The sequence below is a fragment of the Chinchilla lanigera genome, unplaced genomic scaffold (genome assembly GCF_000276665.1).
Source record: "Chinchilla lanigera isolate Chin_1 unplaced genomic scaffold, ChiLan1.0 scaffold00084, whole genome shotgun sequence".
Taxonomy (NCBI): domain Eukaryota; kingdom Metazoa; phylum Chordata; class Mammalia; order Rodentia; family Chinchillidae; genus Chinchilla; species Chinchilla lanigera.
In genome coordinates, this window is record NW_004955485.1 from 8,902,275 (window position 1) to 8,921,802 (window position 19,528).

Consider the following 19,528-nt stretch of genomic DNA (forward strand, 5'->3'; position numbering starts at 1 on the left):
ATGGCTTGGTAGAAAGTTTGTCTGCATTTTTCTTGTGTCCAGAGACTTTGCCTGAGACTGAGATTAAGGGAAGTGGACTAATCTGGCAGAAGAAATTTCAAAGCGGTTGAATGCTGAGGCAGTGGCATGAGTAGTGTGGGGGCTTTTAGCCAGATTTATGTTGAAAATCAAGAGCAAGAAGCCCAACAGGATGATTTTAAACGTTGTGAGTCTGGCCAGAAAGGAAGCTCCATTAAAGCTGTGGACTGCAAAGATAAAGCAGAGGAGATCTTGACTGCTGAGAAGGAACAGGAGAATAGAAAAGATGGCCTGAGGGCATCACTAGGAGCAGCAAGTCTCCTCCCTTTGCAGCCTCAAAACTACAAAAGTGAAAGACTTTGCTTTGAGGAGAAAGCTGCAGAGCGCCATGTTCCAGAACAGCAGCAGCATAGAGAATTTTCTCCTCAGAGTTGGATTCCAAGTACACAGTGATCCAGACACTTGACCCCTATAGCCAAGAGAGAGGAAAGCCTGGCTACTGCTCCAGCTGGCAGCAGACCTTGGCATCATCCACATGGTGCTGGTTTTAGGTACATGCAGAATGCATGAGTTGTGGAGTCAGGAAGGCTTCCACCCAGATTTCAGAAGGCCTGGGAGGCCAGGCAGTGTGCCCCTGAGAGGGCAGTGTGTAAAGCTGTGAGGGTGAAACCAAAGGTGCAGTGGAGGCCCCAGAAGTTTGGCTGAGGAAAGCTGCAAGGAGGGAGCAGAGTGGGCCCAAGAGAGAAGCTGTGGGAGCTACAACCACTGGACGTGCGGTAGGGGTGGAGCCACCCGAGCCCTTTGGAGCTCACAACTTACCACAGACTGCCTCAGATGTTGTCCAGTTTGATTTTGGACTTGCTTTGATCCCAATCCTTTGTCTCCCCCTGTTTGTAACTTTTGGAATGAAAATGTTTATCTTGTGTCATGGAATGTTGGAAGTGTTTAACTTTATTTTCATTTGTACAGGGGATTTTTTTTTTTTTTTTTTTTTTGGTTTTTCTCCGGTACCGGGAACTGAACTCATGACCTTGCGCTTGCCAGGCAGGCGCTTTTCTGCTGAGCTAAATCCCCAGCCCCTGTACAGGGGATTGCAGCTAGGAGTTGGCCTTACAGTTCAAAGAAGACTTGGGACTTGGACTTTTCAGCAATGCTGACACTGTCAGGACTTTGGCAACTCTTGCAGAGGGACTAAGTGCCTTTTGTATAAAGGGATGTGCACGGGTCTGGGGGGCCAGGGGCAGGATGTTATGGTTCTAATTTAATATAATCTTGATAGGCTTAATACTGGTTCATAAGGGTTGTTACACCTGTGTTATAATGTTCAAGCTGTGAACCCATAAGAATAAATGTGTCTTTGTATCGGGAAACAGGTTTAAAGAAATGTGTCTGTGTGCTGACAGGGGGTGGATTGTCATGGTTGATACATTCTGACTATGTCAACTTGAGAAGTTTCGCAACTCAGCAGGGGGCCGGGTCCTCACTTTGTAAACGTCCTGAGTCTGCGCAGAGGAGGGCACTGAGATGGTATGAATGCTACACCCATCCTGGGCCGGGGAGGGGGCAGCCTGCTTATAATATAAAGGAGGAAAAGAGGCTCCCTCTTCCCGCGCTTTTGCTTTTGTCACTGCCTTGAACAGTTGCACCTCTGCCATAGCATCCTGCCTTAGAGCCAGCTGATTGCGGACTGAAACCTCCACAAACTGTGAGCTAAATAAACCTTTTCTTCCTTAATTTTGGGTGTCAGGTATTTTGTCTCAGCAACGAGAGAAAAGTAACTAAGACAGTATGGTTGCTCTCATATGAGAAATCAAGTATATAAATAAAGAGCAAAATAAAAGATAGATAAAAGGAAACAAATAAATCTACTGCAAATGAGAAAAGGACCAGGAGGTTAACGGAGGGAAATGAGGGGGAGGGAAAGAGAACATCGAAAAGAAAATGTGTCCGGGCGCAATAGCGAATGACTGTAATCCCAGCATTCGCGAGGCTGAGACGGGAGGATCACTGTGAGTTCAAGCCCAGCCTGGGCTACATAGGGAGTTCAAGGCCAGCTTGGACTACATAGTGAGACTCTGACTCAAAAAAAAAAAAAAAAAAAAAAAAAGAAGCTGTGGCATGTACCAAATACCTACAATGGAAGTAGTCATTATATATCACAGACACATACTAATAAGTAATTTATTTATTTTACCTACTTATTTATTTTTAGAGTTGTTGTTTTGTTTTGATTTAGTTTTTCAGACAGAGGCTCTCTATGTGGTCCAGGTTGGTCTTGAACTCACTATGTACCCAGGCTGGCCTCAAACTCGTGGTGATCCTTCCGTCTCAGTCTTCTCAATGCTGGGATTACAGGTATGCACCACCACACCTGGTTTAAATACTTTTTTTTTTGGTACCGGGAATCGAACTCAGGACCTTAGGCTTGCCAGGCAGGTACTTGTGCTGCTGAGCTCTATCCCTGGCCCTTTAAATACCTTTTTAAAAAATAAAATGCATAATGGAGTAGTTCCTGAGAAAATAGGACAGGCTGGTACAGATGTAGGTCTTGGCCCTCTGGTGGAAAGGAGTAGGGAATAGGTACATGTGCAGGCTTGGAGGAGAGCTAAAGGGAAAGGCTGAGGAAGTTCCTTCCCAAGAGAGGCCAGAATAGGCAGCCAGCAATTCCTGTCATGCAGAGAAATGAGAGTTTTGCATTTTTTGGCCCTTCTGGATTATGTTTAGCCTCTTTCCTCTTTTTTTTTTTTTTTTTTTTTGAGGCAGGGTCTCGCTATGCAGTCCAGGCTGGTCTCACTCATGGTGATCCTCCTGCCTCAGCCTCCTGAGTGCTGAGATTACAAGCGTGTGCTGAGAGATTACAAGCGGGTGCTACCTGGCCTGACTCCTCCCTTCCTTCATTAACACAAGTGATCAAGAAGTAGCTTTTGTTTTTTATTTAATGCCATTTTTCACTGACAAATCATAACTGTACAGTGTGATGATTTGTTATATGTGTGATGTGGAATGATTAAACCAAGCTAATTTACACAGCTGTCATCTCATTTATCCTTCTTTGTGGTGAGATATTTGAAATTTACTCAGTTCTTTTGAAATATACATTATTATTGAGTACAGTCACCCATTGAGCAACAGATCTCAAACCTCACTTCCTGCTGACTCTCTGCACCTATAACAGTACCCGCCCTCCTCCTGCCTGCAGTAACCGCTGTGCACGCTGTCCTGTTCAGCTGTGCTCACCTCTCTGTGCCACTTATTTTACTCAGCAAACGTCTTCTAGCTCCATCCACACGGTTATGTCAGTTTCCTTCCTTTGAAAGGTTGAGTAGGTTCCCCTGTGCATGCATGCCACATTGTCTTTACCTATTCATTTGTAAATACAGGCTTAATGCTGATTTCATATCCTTTTTTCTTTTCTTTCTTTTTTTGAGATTTAGTCTCACTGTGTAACCCAGGTTGGCCCTCCTGCTTCAGCTACACTATGCCTGGCAGATCGTATCCTGACTGCTATGAGTGAGAGGCTGCAGTGCCTGTAGGAACTCAGACACCTGTGACACAAATGTTTCAATTCATTTGAATAAAACTCAGAACCCTGATTGCTAGATCAAAAAATAACTTTAAAAAATTTTTTTTGGACACAGGATCTCACTGTGTAGTCCAGACTGGCCTTGAACTTGCAGCGATCCTCCTGCCTCAGCCTTCAAAGTGCTGGAGCTGGGCATGGTGGCGCACGCCTGTAATTCCAGCACTTGGGAGGCTGAGGCAGGAGAATCGTTGTGAGTTTGAGACCAGCCTGGGCTACAAAGTGAGCTTAAGGCCAGCCTGAACTGCATAGCGAGACCCTGTCTCAAAAAGACAACAAAATAAAACAAAACAAAACACAAAGTGCTGGGATCACAGGCGTGTGCCACCACACCCGGTTCTTAAATTCATGTTACTCTAGACTGGCAATTTTCATCTGCACCCAGTTTTCACCCCCGGAGGCCATTTGGCAGTGTCCATCTAGTGCGAAGTGGCCAGAGAGGCTGTTAAACATCTTCTGACGCACTGGGTATTCCTCTCCTCAAAGAATTACCTAGCACCCCAGCACTTGCGAGACGGAGGCAAGAAGATGGTCAGAGTCTGAGGCCAGTAAGACCTTGTCTCAAGAACAACCAGTAAGTGAGTAAGTAAATAAATAAATGCTATTCATGCCCTGGGTTACTTCAGGTCACCGAGCATTTCTGGCTCATCCATTCACCTTTCCATTCATTTTTTACACATTTATTTTATAAAGTGCAGCCGGGTGTGGTGGTGCACACCTGTTATCCCAGCACTCAGGAGGCTGAAGCAGGAGGATCACTGCAAGTTCGAGACCAGCCTGGGGTACAAAGTGGGCTCAAGGCCAGCCTGAACTGCATAGAGAGACCTTGTCTCAAAAAGACCAAAAAAATAAATAAATAAAAGGAAGTAAAGGACGTACACAGTGCACCTTCATGGTCGGCAGCACTGGGCTCTGGAGCCTGGCCAGCCGGGTCCAAATCTGGCCTCTGTTCCTTGTGTGTCATTTTCCTTACCTGGAAAATGAGGACTATAATAGTAATTTCTTCACAGGGTTGCTGTTGGAATGAAATTGAGTCATAGATGTAAAGGAGTTAGAGCATCGGTAGGCACACAGGAAGAACTCAGCAAGTGGTAACCGCTGTGGAGAGTCCCCCGAGAAAGAAGGGACATTCTTTTCTGCATCTTCTATGAGGAAGACTGAAGGGAACGGAAATCAAAAAAGGAAGGTGTGGCAGTGGGTCGGTGGCTCACACCTGTAACCCCAGCCCGGAGAGCCTGACACAGGAGGGTCAGGAGTTTGAGGTCAGCCCAAACTGCAATAGTAGGACCCTGTGTCAAAAGAAAGCAAAACAAACTGGGTGTAGTGGTGCACACCTATAATCCCAACATTCTCAGAGGCTGAGGCAGGAGGAGCTCAGGTGAGGCCAAGCGCTGCTGGGCTAGGAGTGTGCCCAGGACTCGGTGAAAGTGAGGTACTGGTGGTGACAGCAGGAACAACAGGGGCCTGCCAGAAAACCCAGCCAAGGACGGGCTTGGAGAGGACATGGCAAATATCCACTCACCCACACTCAGTCCCGAAGCCTCAGTGGAATCTAAGCACAGCCCAGTCGATGCCTGTGTGCTTGTTTTAACTCACCTTGTTTAGAGACAGGAATTTGACAGGGAGGAGCCATTCCGTGAGGTAGGAGGGGGCCCTGCAAAGGATCGGAAGGCTGGGCTTTCGAAGGCTCTAATGGTGAGGCGATGGGTTTCCCTTTCCAGCACTCTCCCAGGTCCATTGAGTCTGGGGAATCTGGCAGCGGGAGCCCATCAGAGAGGGAGCCACCGTTAGAAGAGGGTCTCCGGCTGGGTGTGGGGCACAGACCTGCAAACCCAGCACTCGGGAGGTGGAGCAGGAGGACCGAAGTTCTGACCTGGACAATTAGTTACTTAGTGAGACCACGTCTCAAAATAAAAAACCAGACGTAGTGGCACATGCCCATAATCCCAACACTCGGGAGGCTGAGGCAGGAGGATCACTGCAAGTTTGAGCCCGGCCTGGACCACATAGTGAGTTCAAAGCCAGCTCGAACTACACAGCAAAATCCTGTCTCAAAGAAAGGGAGGTGGGCAGTGGACTGGGGTGGGGAGGGGATGTAGGTCAGTGGCGAGGAACTCCTAGGTTCAAGCCCCAGTCCTAAAAAATAAATGAATACAAGTGCCTGCCTGGCAAGTGCAAGGTCCTGAGTTCGATTCCCGGTACCAAAAAACAAAAACAAACTAACTAACTACCTAACTAACTAAATAAAAGAAGGTCTGAACCACAGCCGGGGTGGAGGTGGAAGAGCAGCCAGGCAAGTGTGCGGCCACATGCTGCCTCCCAGGAGTCAGTGCGGGAGGCCCCGAGGCCTGAGCCGGGCAGGCGGAAGAGGCCGCCGGCCCGGGCCTCTGAATCTTAGGTCTGTGCGCTGGGTGAAACACCTGTATTTGTTCCCAGTCCCGGGAGAATTTGGCCCCAGCAAGGGCCGTAGGGCATGGACCACACTGCCCCTTCCCTGGGGACCAGGTGACACGGCAGCTGAACGCACCAAGACCCCAGGTCTGCCTCCCGGCTCCCTGAGCAGGGCCCCTCATGTCTGTCCTGGGATGAGTGAGGGCCTGCAGGGCCGCCACCTCGCTCAGGTGTGCCCCTGAGGACAGGAGGACAGCCCGGCTGAGCGCCAGCGCGTGAGGTACAGGACAAGGAAGGGGAACAAATCAGAGCGCACGCTTGTACTCCTGCCCTTCTCCAGCTCAGCGAGGAGCCGGGCTGATGTGGATGAACTTTATTACCGGAAAGAAGCAGAGGCAACAGCTCGTTCTGTGTAAGGGAGGCAGAGCGCTGGCGAGGTGTCTGGTGGGAGCCCACAGGGCCAGCTGTGGGGGGCGGGGGCTGAGCTTCAGGAGTTCAGGGCAGCCGGGGCAGCGCCGCACGGCCCCACTTCACAGAAAAGGGAGGAAGGCAGGGGAGGGACAGAGCCAGGCAGACAGACAGAGGTCTCTTTTGGTAGAAAACCAGGCTTGGTATGCTTGTAATCCTGGCACTCAGGAGGCTGATGCAGGAGGATTGGGAGATCAAGGCCAGCGAGACCCTATTACAAAAAACTAACAACAAAAAAAATCAGAGGAAAAACAATTCCTCCCTCGAGTCCAGGCGTGTTTGCCCCATGTTCCCTTTGCCCAAGTGGCTCTTCCCTCTCTCTGGGCTGGAGACTTCTCAGCACTGAGGCACTCAACGTGGTGATGGTGAACCTTTTGGAGCTTCCAGTGACACAGAGAGCCTGCTGCGGCCCGGTGCCCCGGCTGCGAGCATCCTCTTAGTTCCTTGGGGATTGGTGGCTCTCCATTGTTGCTTGTTTCCTGTCTCCCACCATGAGAGTCTGGGCGCCACGACATCAGAATTGGGTTTATTCTGCTGTTCTACTGTCCCCCAGCACAGGGTACAGGAGGTACTTGGAAAAATATTTATGGAACAAGCCAGGTATGGTGGTGGATGCTTGTAGTCTCAGCATGCTGGGAGGCTGAAGCAGGAAGATTCCAATTTGAAACCACCCTGGATAACTTAGTGAGACCCTGTCTCTAAATAACAATAAAAAGGCTATAATCTCAGCACGGGGAGGCTGAGACAGGAGGATCACACAAATTTGATGCCAGCCTGGTGCGGAATGGTTACTGGCCTTGTTCCTAAGAAAGTAAAGTTAAATTGAAAAAATGGCAATCTACCTCAGCCTCTCCGGTGCCTGGCTCAAAAAATGATAATTTTAGGCTGGCCGTGGTGGCGCATGCCTATAATCTCAGCACTTGGGAGGCTGAGGCAGGAGGATGTCACAAGTTGAAGGCCAGTTTGGGCTGCATAGTGAGTTCAAGACCAGCCTGAACTCCATGGCAAGACTGCCTCAAAAAAAGAAAAAAAAAAAAGTTGTGAGTCCTGCCCTGCTTCCACCTCCAAGGAATATTCCTGGTTTCCACTGATTTCTCACCCTCCTGCCAAAGATAATCCACATGGGGACCTGTAGTCACATGAGGCACCACTCTTTCAGCTCCTTCATAAATTCGGACTCACAAACTGAGGTCCTAAAATCAGTGAGAGCTAGCACGGGCATGACCTGGGGACAGGGAAGACCCAAGGTCTCCGTGGAAACCGTCTCACACACACAGGGCGCTGCCGGAAGGGCAGGCGCAAGGCAAGGCAGGGAAACTCCACGGGAGGAAAAGGGGTCTCGAGGCTGCGGAGTGCTCTGGACTCTGTACACTGAAGGCCAAATTACTGCTCCAGAACTGTTACTACTCAGGGTGGGGAGGGAGTGAGCAGGAGGAAGGGCCAGGAGAGAAGGAGTGCAGAGGGAACAAGGACCAGCCCGGCGTGGGGGCACAAGTCTGTAATCCGGTGTTGGGAGGCTGAGGCAGGAGGACTGTCACAAGGGCAAAGCCAGCCTGGGCTACAAACAGTAATTGCTGTCATCATGGAATCTGTTCTCCCTGTGCCAAGCCCTGTGGGAGGAGCCATCATGCATTAATTTAAGCCTTATAACAACCCTATAAAGCAGATCCTACTATCTCCACTTACATGAAAATTGCATTTACATTGTACAGAGAAGAAACCCAGCATTTTTTTTTGAGACAGGGTCTTACTATGCAGTTCAAGCTGGTCCTGAATTCACTTTGTAGCCCAGGCTGTCCTTGAACTTGCAGCAATCCTCCTGCCTCAGCCTTCCTAGTGCTGGGATCACAGGCGTGCACCACCAAAGTGGGCTGAAACCAAATCTTAGAGAAGTTAAGTAACTGGCCCAGCAACTGAACCCAGATTTCAAATAAAATCAGACTGGCCTTGAACTCACTATGCAGCCCAAACTTTTCTGTTAAGCCCCATAACACTGAAAGTCACTAAATGGTAAAGTGCAAACAAGTGTCTTTCTGTTTCAGAATCTAAATTCTGACTCAAGGTAGAACAGGCCTTCTGTACGGTCAGAGTCCTGCTCACTTTGATGCTACCTGTGAACATCGTGGAAATCAACAAATACCTGATTAGAAGGCAGAATCCTAGGCCCCTGGGGGAGTCAGGGATTGTCCGTCTCTCAGACCATGGCCGGAGGACAGTATTTACCTGCGCGATCCGGGAAGCGGTGACGCGCAGATTCACAGGCCCCGCCCAGCCGATGTCACTCAGGGGCTCCCCGGATGGTCCCAGGCAGGCAGGCTGCGCAGGCGCCAGGACGGACAGTGGAACACGGGCCACGCTCCGGCAGCCGTGCCTGCTCCCTGCGGTCCCCCCGGTGTCCCCTGCACTGCTCCTCCTCTCCTGTCCGTGTTCACCCTGGTCCCCTCCCGATCGCTGCTCCACTCACCCGTCTGGGCCTGGCGTGGCCTCTTTCCCTTTCCTTTTACCTCTTTCTTAATGCAATTTTTATGTAAGTGTCACATATGGAAAAGTGCATAAAATAAGGTTACAGCCCAGTGAATTTTTTTCTTTTTTCTTTTCTCCGGTGAATTTTTTTCAAAGTGAACATACCCATGTAACTACATGAGTTCTCTATTTTTTAAAAATAAAATTTTATTCTAACCAAGAGTGGGTGGTGCATGCCTGTAATCCCAGCACTTGGCAGGCTGAGCCAGGAGGATCTCGAGAGTTCAAGGCCAGCTAGGTCTTCATCTTTCTCTCTTGTTTTGTTTTGGTTTGTTTTGGTTTTTGAGGCAGGGTCTCACCATGTAATGTAGACTGGCCTTGAACTCACTATGCAGCCCAAACTGGCCTTCAACTTGTGACATCCTCCTGCCTCAGCCTCCCAAGTGCTGGGATTATAGGTGTGTTCCACCACAACCAGCGTAAAATTATCATTTTTTGAGCCAGGCACTGGAGAGGCTGAGGTAGATTGTCATTTTTTCAGTTTAACTTTACTTTTTTAGGAGCAAGGCCGGTAACCATTCTGCATCAGTGCCACAGCCAAGCAGCTCTGGCGCCAGTGCCCCCTGGGCTAGAACTCGCAGGCTGGGCCTGAGGAGTGCAGCGGCCCGGCAGGCTGCAGAACCGCTGTCCCTCGCACAGCAGGGCTTCTGCGAGCCTGTCTGGCAGTTCACTGTCAACAGTATTCATTTTTAGTTTAATTGTAGGAAAACTGCGAAGTGTAATGCATAGCCCGGACACCCTTAAGGCTGGTTAATCTTTCTGGATTGTAACCAGGGTAATTTTTATCAGTGAGCCCATTTTGATTATAGCACACAGAGTCCTGGACGAGTTGCTGAAGGCTTCAAGTCACGGCATGCACAGTGAGCAGACAGACCTCGTCTTCTGCGTTTGCTGCCAGGGAGGGGGGGCGGGGCGGCGAGATCGAACATCTAAGCTGGAGGCGCTGTGGGGGAGGGGAGCGGCCCCAGGACGGGCGCAGACGCACCCTCGGCAACCCCATGAGGACAGGGCCGGGCGGCAGCCTCTGGGCCAGCTGTGCCGGGTGCTTGGGTCCTGCTGGCAGCAAGCTGAAATGACACTGTTCCAGGAACGGCCGTAAACTGAATTAGGCTTCCGTCGAGGAAACCGAGTCTAATGCAAAAGGACACAAAGCAAACCCCAGCAAATCACATTTCCTTTCCGCCCAGACTGGCTTTCTTCTCATCATTCCGAGAGGCCCTGTTCTTCAGCTTTGTAGTTCAAGTGCAGTGGCTTCCACAATCAGAAATATATCTGCGATTTCTCTGAGAATTTGGAATTTATAAAAGATGACTGTAATGGTCTCTGGTCCCCCTCTGGACTTGTGATTTTCTGCACCAAAGAATGGGGAGCAGACATCCTCATCCGTCTTGCGGCCCCGTTCATGCCCTGAATTATGAAGGGCCCTCCTCTTCTGCTTCGGTATCCCTAGATGAGGAAGGAGCCTTGCTATTTCTTGGGTACTTCTAAATACCTCATCCAACAATGAACCTTTTTAAGAGTGAAGTCGGGGGGCAGGAACACTGGGACTCTCCTGACACTTGACTGATGCTTTAGCCCCCATCCTGGACCCGAGCGAACAAGCCGGCAGCCTATTCCTGACAAATGGGGAGCCTAGAGGTAGCGTGTGGGCATCTTTCCGCCTTTTATGAATATAAATATTTAGTGCGCGGTGTTTTGCAGAATTATATCTCTGAGCCGAGATTAGCCTGGTAATGTCATTATGTAGATGCCCGGGATGAGATACCTGTGACTGCTGTGTGTCCTCTCATTCCGTGATGCCTGTGACGACTTGATGCACTTTAATTTGGCAGGGCAGTCATTAATTGCATATGAAACAGTTGGTGTTTGGCTGTAAGGGAAGCTGATTGGGTCAGTTACCGAGTGCTTGGCTCAGTGATCTACAGCTGGCTCTTAGCTCCAGCACTGCCGCTTTCTTTTCAGAAGCATTCTTGCTCGGTGTTCTGGGGACCCCCTGAGGAAGAGGCTGTGAAACATTGGGAGTTCTAATCTGTACTTTCCTTTGGGCATTATTGCTTTAATTTTAATATTTTGGATAATAAAGAATGATTTTAAATTAAATTTTCGAGTCTGCCATCTGTGATCGTTTGGACCTTTTTCTCTTCTCTGGCAGTTCTTTGACTTAATTCTCCCCAAGCGTGAGCAAAGCCAGGTTGTGAGCAGAGAGGATCAAGGAGTGGCAGAGGAACGGGTGAAACCCGCACAGTTAGAGATGCGGGCAAAGGCTTTGACCCCCCGCCTTTTACTCCGGAGGTTAATGGGAAACTTTTGACCACAAGTCAACTTGTACATGATTTCACCTTTCTGTCATCACCTTCTGATGAGACTTTGAGAAAGTAATTGCCAAAGTTATTCCTCAGTTTACCCGCCCGGTCTGTTGGCTTGTTTTTTAATGTTTACTTTTATTTTGCAGTGCAGGGGAATCCGAGCCAGGGCTTCCTGCGTCTAGGCAGGAGAGTGCTGCTGAGTGAAGTAACCAGGGAGGCACACTTATTGTTTCTGCCAGCGCTTCCTTCGAGGACAGCTGCTTGAACCCAAGGCACTGTCATTGCCCGCTGCAGGCTGAGAGGGTCTGAGGCTTGTGTGCAATTCCAGATATTGAGCTAAAGCCGAGCAATCGCTACCTAAGCATCCGTTCTTCATGCTGTCAGTGAAACCTGGGAAGAAGAATTTTCTTCCCTCCTAAGGGAAGTGAGGACTCACCCTCACCGCCACTGCAGACCATGGCAGTAATGAGCCCGACAGACAGCGCCGCTGAACACACAGACAAATGCTGAGCGAATGCCAGGGTAAGATGAAAAAGCACCTGCCAGCAGCCGGGTGGTGTGACGAGTGGGTTAGCGGGGGGAGGCGGGAGCGTGGAGCTTGCATGGCAAGGCGAGGGACTCTCCAGCCTCTGTAGAGCAGAAGGAGGCTTTGCATTTTGGGGTGAAGAATGGCAGTGCACACCCATAATCCAGTACTCTGGGAGGCTGAGGCAGGAGGAACAAGCCCAGCTTGGGCAATTTAGCCCAGATAAAAACAAAACAAACCAAAAAAAGGGGATACAGCGCAATGTAAAAATGCAAAGTCCTAGATCTGATCCCCTGCACCACATTCTGGGAGAGGGAGAGAGTTCGAGGAGCCCTCCGGGGAGAGCGTGCTGTCTGAGGAGAAGCCCTACCGAGGTCGGAGTGTGGTGAGGAAGCCTGAGGGCTGGGAAGCAGGGTGGAAGGACACAGGCCAGAGGACGTGAAGCGCAGGGGGCAGAAAGGCCGCCAGAAGAGCCCTCTGGGGCAGGCACGGGGCCCTCGGTACTGGGAGCTGCCGGAGGCCTTCGGCTGAAAGTGGCTGGGACGCTTTGGTAGCATCAGAGTGGTTTTCTTTACACCTTCTGCTCACCCTGCTGTCTCCCCTCCCTCACCCCGAGTTTTGCTTTTGTCAAATCCAGGCGGGGCTCGCAGCTACCCCTGTGTGCAGAGAAGACCAAACCCACTGCTCCAAGGCCAGAGGGCAAAGGTTCACCACACGACCTTGAAGATCAAGGGGATAATATTTACGGCGTTGAGCAGAGCAGAAGCACAGGTAAACAAGTATTCCTCATGTTTTTAAGACCTCACGTGGGCATCCTTTGTCCCACTTGACTCATCGTCCAAGAGATAAGCTTGGAGTCTCAATCAATCTCTCTCGTCCTGTTTTTCTTCTTTATTCTCTCTCTCAAACACACACACACACATTTTTTTCTCTCCCTCCTCCCCTTCCTCTCCCAAATCCCCTGTTCCCCTGAATACAATCGTGGTACCCCTCCAACAGTAAAAACAACCCCAACAAGTGCCTATGAAAAAAGCCTTTAAGACTCATGAATATTTAGCTCGTCCTCATGTAAAATATATGACTTTGTGTAAGGATCAGGCGAACGAGGGGCATGATTTTTTTCTGATTTATGGGCCTGGAGACGGATTATTCATAGCAGAGCAGCTGTGTGGAAAGATTCATCCGCTGCAAAATGTGATTGTACATCAGGCAGTGTGTGGGAACGGAGCTATGACTAATGGCTGCTTTACATATAAATGAGAAGGTTTGTGCTAGGAACTGTAAAAAAATACAATCACTCAGCTGACGGGCAGGCTCCTTATCGTGGGTGCAGGAGAGGGACCACAGGAAAGGTAGGCAGATGAATCCCTCCCCGCTTCCGCAAGGTGAGCCTGGTGGGGGCCAGAGCCAGCTAGCGAGCGGCAGGGCGGGAGAGGGCAGGGGAAGTTTGGAGAAGCAGCCGCCCCTCCTGAGCTGGCTGTAGTCAGTTCCACATCTAACTCCATCTGCCAGGCCCCTCTGTGACTTCTGAGAGTCTGTCCCTGCAGAGATGCAGCCCCGCAGAAGTGGCGGGGTCGCCCACACGTCTGGGGCCATGACTAGGCCCCATGGGCCCCTGGGCCCTGAGCTAGGCCGCAGAGGCTCCAGTCCATCTCAGAAGTCAGCCCGGCACCACGGGGGCGGCCCTCTGGAGAGGCCTCTGCGAACCAGGCCCTCCTCCACGGTCCTCCTGGCTGTCCCGCTCCCCGCCTCTTCATCTCTCTCTTCTCTCGTGGCTGAGACAGGCTGTCTAGACTCTGCAGATGTGGACAGATGTTGGGTCTGTAATTTATAACAACGGCCTCCAGAAGGCAATTCCAATTTGTTTCGGTAAGGCTTTGAGTTACAGGCAGAAAAAATATCCTGTAAATACCGTTGACTTACATGGTAACTACACCAAGGGTTTACTTAGCGAACAGTCGCTAACTACAGCATAATTACACATCCCTGCAGATTACCAGAGAATTTAGTGTCCCCGAGCAGCCAATGGCCACCAGACTGAGAGTCTGGCTTCGGAGGCCTGGGGGACAAGGGAGTTGACTGTACTTGACAGGAATTTATGCCTCTTTCTTGGGCTCATCCACGGGGCTCCCTTCCGGGGCCTTCCAGTTTTATCAGCAACCCAGGGTCCCCATGCCGTCATACCAAACCCCGAGAAGGCTGCGTGCTGTTGCCATTTTCTGCTGCAAAGGCTGTGGGTGCTTGCAAACACCCCAAACAGGCTGGGGAGGCAGCTCAGCCTAGAGTACTTGGCCCTCATTTGGCACTGGGGCTGAGCTACCCTTAACCACCGTCACTTTCTCCAAGGCACCAAGGGCTGCACAGCTGTCCAGGCCGGCAGTGAAGCTCCGGCCCACCCAAGATCAGGCTAATCCTCCTGAGGACTCTTGTGGTCCTGTGGGAAATGAGAAAGTGGATTTGTAGAATAGTTGTTCAACAACTTCAGGCCGCTTCCTGTCATCTGGGGTGGTGTGTGCCGGGAAGCAGGAGACCGACGTTAAGGCCAGCGGTCCACAGAGAAGCTCAGTGATCTGATCATGCTCGTGGCAGCAGAGGCCACATTTGCACTGGGGTCTGCCGTCCCTGAGAACTCTGACCAGCTGGTCCCGGTGGGATTAGGGGATCAGAGTTGGCTGGCAGCTGGGAGCTCAGGCTTCCTTGGATATATAGGGTTACAGCCAAAATAGCCATCAGGGTATCATTTATGTCAGCCTAGAGAGAGAGGGAAGCGGGGGGTGAGAATAAACGGGGTAGAAAAAAACGTGTAAATGAAAAAACACACTGATAGAGTTAGATACTTTTGTTTTTTTTTGAGACAAGGTCTCACTATGTTTCCCAGCTGGACTTGAAATAGTGAGCTCAAGTGATCCTCCTGCCTCAGCTTCCCAAGTAGCTGAGACGACAGTAGGTCTACGCCACAATTTGGCGAGGAGTATTGAAGATGGAACCCAGGGCCTCATATGTGCGAGGCAGGTGCCCTGCCACTGGGTACACCCCATCCCTTAGGTACCAGTTATTAACACATAGCCAACCTCTTCTAATTTATTTGTTCTGTACAAGCTTCCCTTCCCCTCTCTCAACTGTCCAGATGAAACTGTCAAATGAAACTGAAGCTTAATACACTGCTGGGCACAGATCCTGGGTTTACACAGATCTGGGGGCAGGGAGCCTTATGCCACTGAAGGGCAGATATTCTTGGGGAATACTGATGCTTTACAACTGCTGTTTACAACTGTTTTCTCTTGTTCTTCCGCTCCCCTGGCCTTGCTTATGTGATGCTTTGTATCTGTCCAACTTGAATGATACCTTACTTCACCTGAAGGAGCAGATCTGGTTTAAAATGTCAACAGAGTCACAGAACTGATCCCTAAGTGGGAGGGAAGGCCACCTAGGCCACGGGAAGGGAGTCAGGACTCTGACCCAAACTACACTTCTCGGGTGAGCGTTGGCCCGTGCCTCTGGCCTCAGACTGGCCTAGGAGAAAAGTTGTCTGCTGTCCAGCATGTGTTTAGGGAGAATTTGTGTCTTAGAAGTATCTTTGACTGCAACATCTAAAGAGACTCCTGAGGCTTACTTAATGGAGACTTTAAAAAAATAGGAGTGGGTCTTGGCTCCAAGGGTGTGCGGAGTTTTGTCCTCTGAGGGGTAAGGATGATGATAGCTGGGAGCCCTCTAGCCCCAGAGAGCTTCCCAGTCCCTGAGCCTTGTGGCAGGAGCGGATGTGGGCACCTGTCCTTCCAACCTCCAGGGCCGTGGGTAAAAGGAGGCCACCCTCTGGTCAGGGAGGACAGACTCATAGCCGACATGATTCCAGAGGCTCCTATGTTCTGGGCCGGTGTCACCTCTTCCATAACACCTTCATGCACTTGCTCTTTGAGAAAGAAAAGCATTACCTTCTTCCTCCTCTACCTCTTCCTCCTTCCTCTTTCTCTTCCTCCTCCTCCTCCTCTTCTTTCTTTTGGTACTAGAGAATCAAACCCAGGGCCTTGTGCATGCTAAACATAAGTCTGGGGCCAGGGATATAGCTCAGCAGCATAAGCGCCTGCCTGGTAAGCGCAAGGTCCTGAGTTCGATTCCCGGTACCAAAAACAAAACAAAACAAAATGAACATAGGTCTCACTGTATCGCTGACCTACAGCTACACCCTTAGGTCTGGTCTTCCTCAGGCCTTACCTTCCTTCCCCACCAGGCCTGGTATCTCAGGGTAACATGGAGCGTGGGAGGCTGTGGTTGGACAGATGGGGTCTGGATGAGGACACCTGGAGCCAGAGCCTGCCATGAGGGCTATTTTCCACACTGACCCTGAAGCTCCCAAGCTAATTGCTTGGGATAAACAGTAGAACGAGCCAGGGCTTGGGAGCCAGAAAGCCGGACTGCCTCAGTCACTTTCCTTGTCGCTGGGACCCAGTACCTGCAACCTAAAGGGGGAAGAATTCATTCTGTCTCACGTTTTAGGCTCCAGTCCTTGCAGAGCTGGTAGCACGGTGGAAGGAAAGCTGGGTGGAGGAGAGCTGTTATGCCCTGGGTTCAGGAAGCAGAGGGGACAGGGAGGAGCTGGGGAGGGCGATGCACCCTTCTAGGTCGCCCCCGGCAACCACCTCCCCTCGAGGCTGAGCCTCCTCACAGCAAGTCAGCCGTAGCCTCCAGTCCTCTGCTAAAGCCCTGTCCACGAGCACAGGAGGCACTTGGACAGCAGTAGATATAAACCCTAACTCTGGGTTTGAGTCCTGCTCTTGCTCCTTACTAGCCATTCGTTCATTCATTCATTCAGTAAACGTTTATCGAGTACCCACTGTGGGCAGGTATGTGAGGACTGGGGCAGGAAGTTGTTTAAGCTCATTTAGCTTCTGTTTCCCACTTCCAAGGCAGTATAATATTCCTAGGTTCATAATTGTTGTGATTTGGTTTGAGATGATTTGCTTGTACACAGTTGGCACTCAATAAATGCTTCTTCTTCTTATCAACAGTAAGAGCATCCCCACTATGACTCTAATAAAGGGTCTGTCATTTGCTGATGTTTTCTCCCACAGGTGGGAAGAAATTTGGGGAAAATTGTACGTTGGCCCAGAGGATCAGCTACTTCCTATGAGTGACTCTGATAGTGGTAAGGACAGAGAACTCTTCTCTGGCATGCCAGGCTTGGTACCATTGCTGTCTTATTTGCTTATCTGTCTCTCTCCCCCACGGTGAGTTGCCTGGGTGGAAAGATTAGGTCTAACAACAACCCAGCCTTGTTTAGCATAGTGGCCACAGTGCCTTTGCCAATGCCTGCCACACAAAAGCCATGCAGCAGATGTTTGCTGAATGGATGAAAGAGCAGGACTTCCAGTGCTGCAGGGACTATGCAGGCCTTTCATTTGTTCCTTCAGCAGATGTTTACCCAGAAGCTTCCATGTCCTTGAGTGTCATTCCCATCCGAGGGATACAGTGGTCAGTAAAACAGACGCGGCCCCTGCCCTCCTGGAATTGAGTGCAGAGGGTGCTAACCAAGTTGCAGGAGTCTCAGGAGGCTTTCCCAGGATGCAGCGTCTCGCCTGACACCTGAAGTGAGGGCAGCATTAGGGTTAGGGCTGTGGCTAGGGCTGGAGCACTGCTGTCATTGCTAAGAGGAGCATTCCAACGACAGGAGAGGCGTGTGGCCGGGGGCTGGCTCCACTACGGCACGTCCAGGCAGGAGCACGGGTGAACGCAGCTGCAGCGCGAGTTGGAGAGGTGGGTTCTGCACTTTATCCCAAGAGCAAGGGGTCACCGTTCCAGGGCTGGAGGCTGAGAGGCGGTAGTGGTGCGGGTCACTAGCTGGCTGAGTTGGGGGACGGACGGTTCTCTGGCAACAGACAGCAGTGACCTTGGGTGGGTGAGAGGGCCGGGCTGCCGCTGGCAACAGGGACGAGAGAGGGTGAGAAGCATGCCTGAGAATGAGGCGAAGGTGCTTGCCGGTGGTCTGGGTGAGGGAGGAGTCACGGATGACTCTAGGTTCGTAAAATTTGTCCCAAGTGTCTATCTGCTCCTTGTTTACTTTTACGAAAGGCTTTCTTGTTTGTTGGAGAGTTTGCTTTTGATAGTCATCAGAGATAGATGGATTTCCGCTCCCAGGGCACAGAGAGGTGGCTGGGGACCTGCAGGATCTGGGAGGTACCTGAGGGGCATCCTCCAGACCACCCGCCCAAGCCCACTCAAGCCGGAACACACACTTTCCCGGGCTCTCCGGCTCCTCAGACCTCTGCAGTCGTCCAAACGCTCCCCACAGACCACTCCATCCTGCCCTTATTTTCCCCGGCCTCCGAGGCCCTCCCAGCCCTCCCTGCCCTCCCTCCGCCCGGTCCTGCCCCAGACCCTGCCTGCCGCCCTCGGTGTCCCCTTCACCCTATTAAGGAACAACCACCCCACAGAAGCCCCTGCCCCCGGCGGCTGCTCCCTGAGCCCCGCCGCCCCTCCTCCTGCTCTTCTCCCTGACAGATGCCTCAGAGCCCCGGGCCGCAGTTAAGGTGACGAGATGCAGCAATTCTTTATGAACATTTCATTCCTGCTCGCTACACGACGTAAATTAGATGGTGTGTTACATTCGGGCAATAAGAGAGATATGTCACCACGACGCTGGCCCATTGGATGGAGAGGGTAATCCTGCCGTGAATTTCATTACTGCTTTTATATAGACAGAATTAGCTCGGTGACAGCGAGCCTGATTGTCTTTCACTAGGGGTTTGGCGAGGAGCGGAAAAGATTTCACCCTGATGTGCACACTACTGAGTGACCCGCTCACCAGCGGCTCTGCTGATTGCTTTGCACCTCGCAGACGCTGCAATTGGCTCAGCCTCTCGCCCGCCTGCCACCCGCCCGGCCCCGGCCCTCCCGCCTGGCTCTTTCTTGAAGCAAGAAGAAAGGAGGCCTAATGGAGGAGTCACAAGGTCACGAAGGGAAATGTGCGTGTGGGGAGGGCCACGCGGCAGAGCTGAACACAAAAACAAAAACAGCTCCTCTCCAGGCAGGGTCTCTGGGCTGGGGGCTGTGGCCGCTCACACAGCCCCCGAGGAGTGGGCAAGAAGGCCCAGGGTCAGCAGCTCAGACTCCGAAGCCGTCGTCTGCTTCCTGTCCCTTGGCCTGTTCTGCCTCTGGGTCCTTCCCCTGAGGTGGCTCGAGGTTCCTTTCTTGCCTCCTGACCAGAGAGAGTTGGGAAAAGTAAGAACGAGAGTGGCTGTCATCCCCGGCCTGTGGGCCCAGGGTCCCCAACAGGAAGGCAAGGCAGAAGAGTTGGTTCTTTCTGCTCACTTCTCCCGTTGCTGGGTGGTGTCCAGCTCCCGCCCCGGGCCAACCCTTGGCAGGAACGCCCCATCTTTAATAGGACTGAGGTGGCTTGACCCCAGTGGCCTACAAGCAGGCCCTGCCCAGGGATCTTCTTCCCCCAGTCTGTTTCTGCGGGCAGGGGGCCGGGAGAGCCAGGCCCCTGCCTGTTCCGTGGCCGCGTCCTCTCTCATCAGGCCCACTCCCTCCCTCACCTCTGGGGCTGGCCGGGAGGTGGACAGCGAGGCTTCTGCTGAAGCCCTCTCTTCCCAGAAGCCCCGAGCGAGCCTCTCCTGGGATGCAAGGCCAGGCAGCACGCAGACAGCATAATCTCCTCAAAGTGCCTTGTCTTTTGGTCAGTCTGACACATCTGTCAAGAAAGCTCCTTTTGGGGGCCAG

The 19,528-nt window shown here is 51.4% G+C and overlaps 1 long non-coding RNA gene across 1 annotated transcript in view; it reads left to right on the forward strand.

Annotated features, from left to right (window-relative positions):
* Window positions 1-19,123, forward strand: part of LOC106146587 — a 29,644-nt gene extending 10,521 nt beyond the window's left edge. The window contains exons 2-6 of the long non-coding RNA XR_001231091.1: window positions 11,433-11,808; window positions 12,450-12,583; window positions 16,882-16,955; window positions 17,478-17,563; window positions 18,308-19,123. This is a non-coding gene — a long non-coding RNA (uncharacterized LOC106146587). The remainder of the gene's footprint in view (window positions 1-11,432; window positions 11,809-12,449; window positions 12,584-16,881; window positions 16,956-17,477; window positions 17,564-18,307) is intronic.
* The last annotated feature ends 405 nt before the right edge of the window (window positions 19,124-19,528 follow it).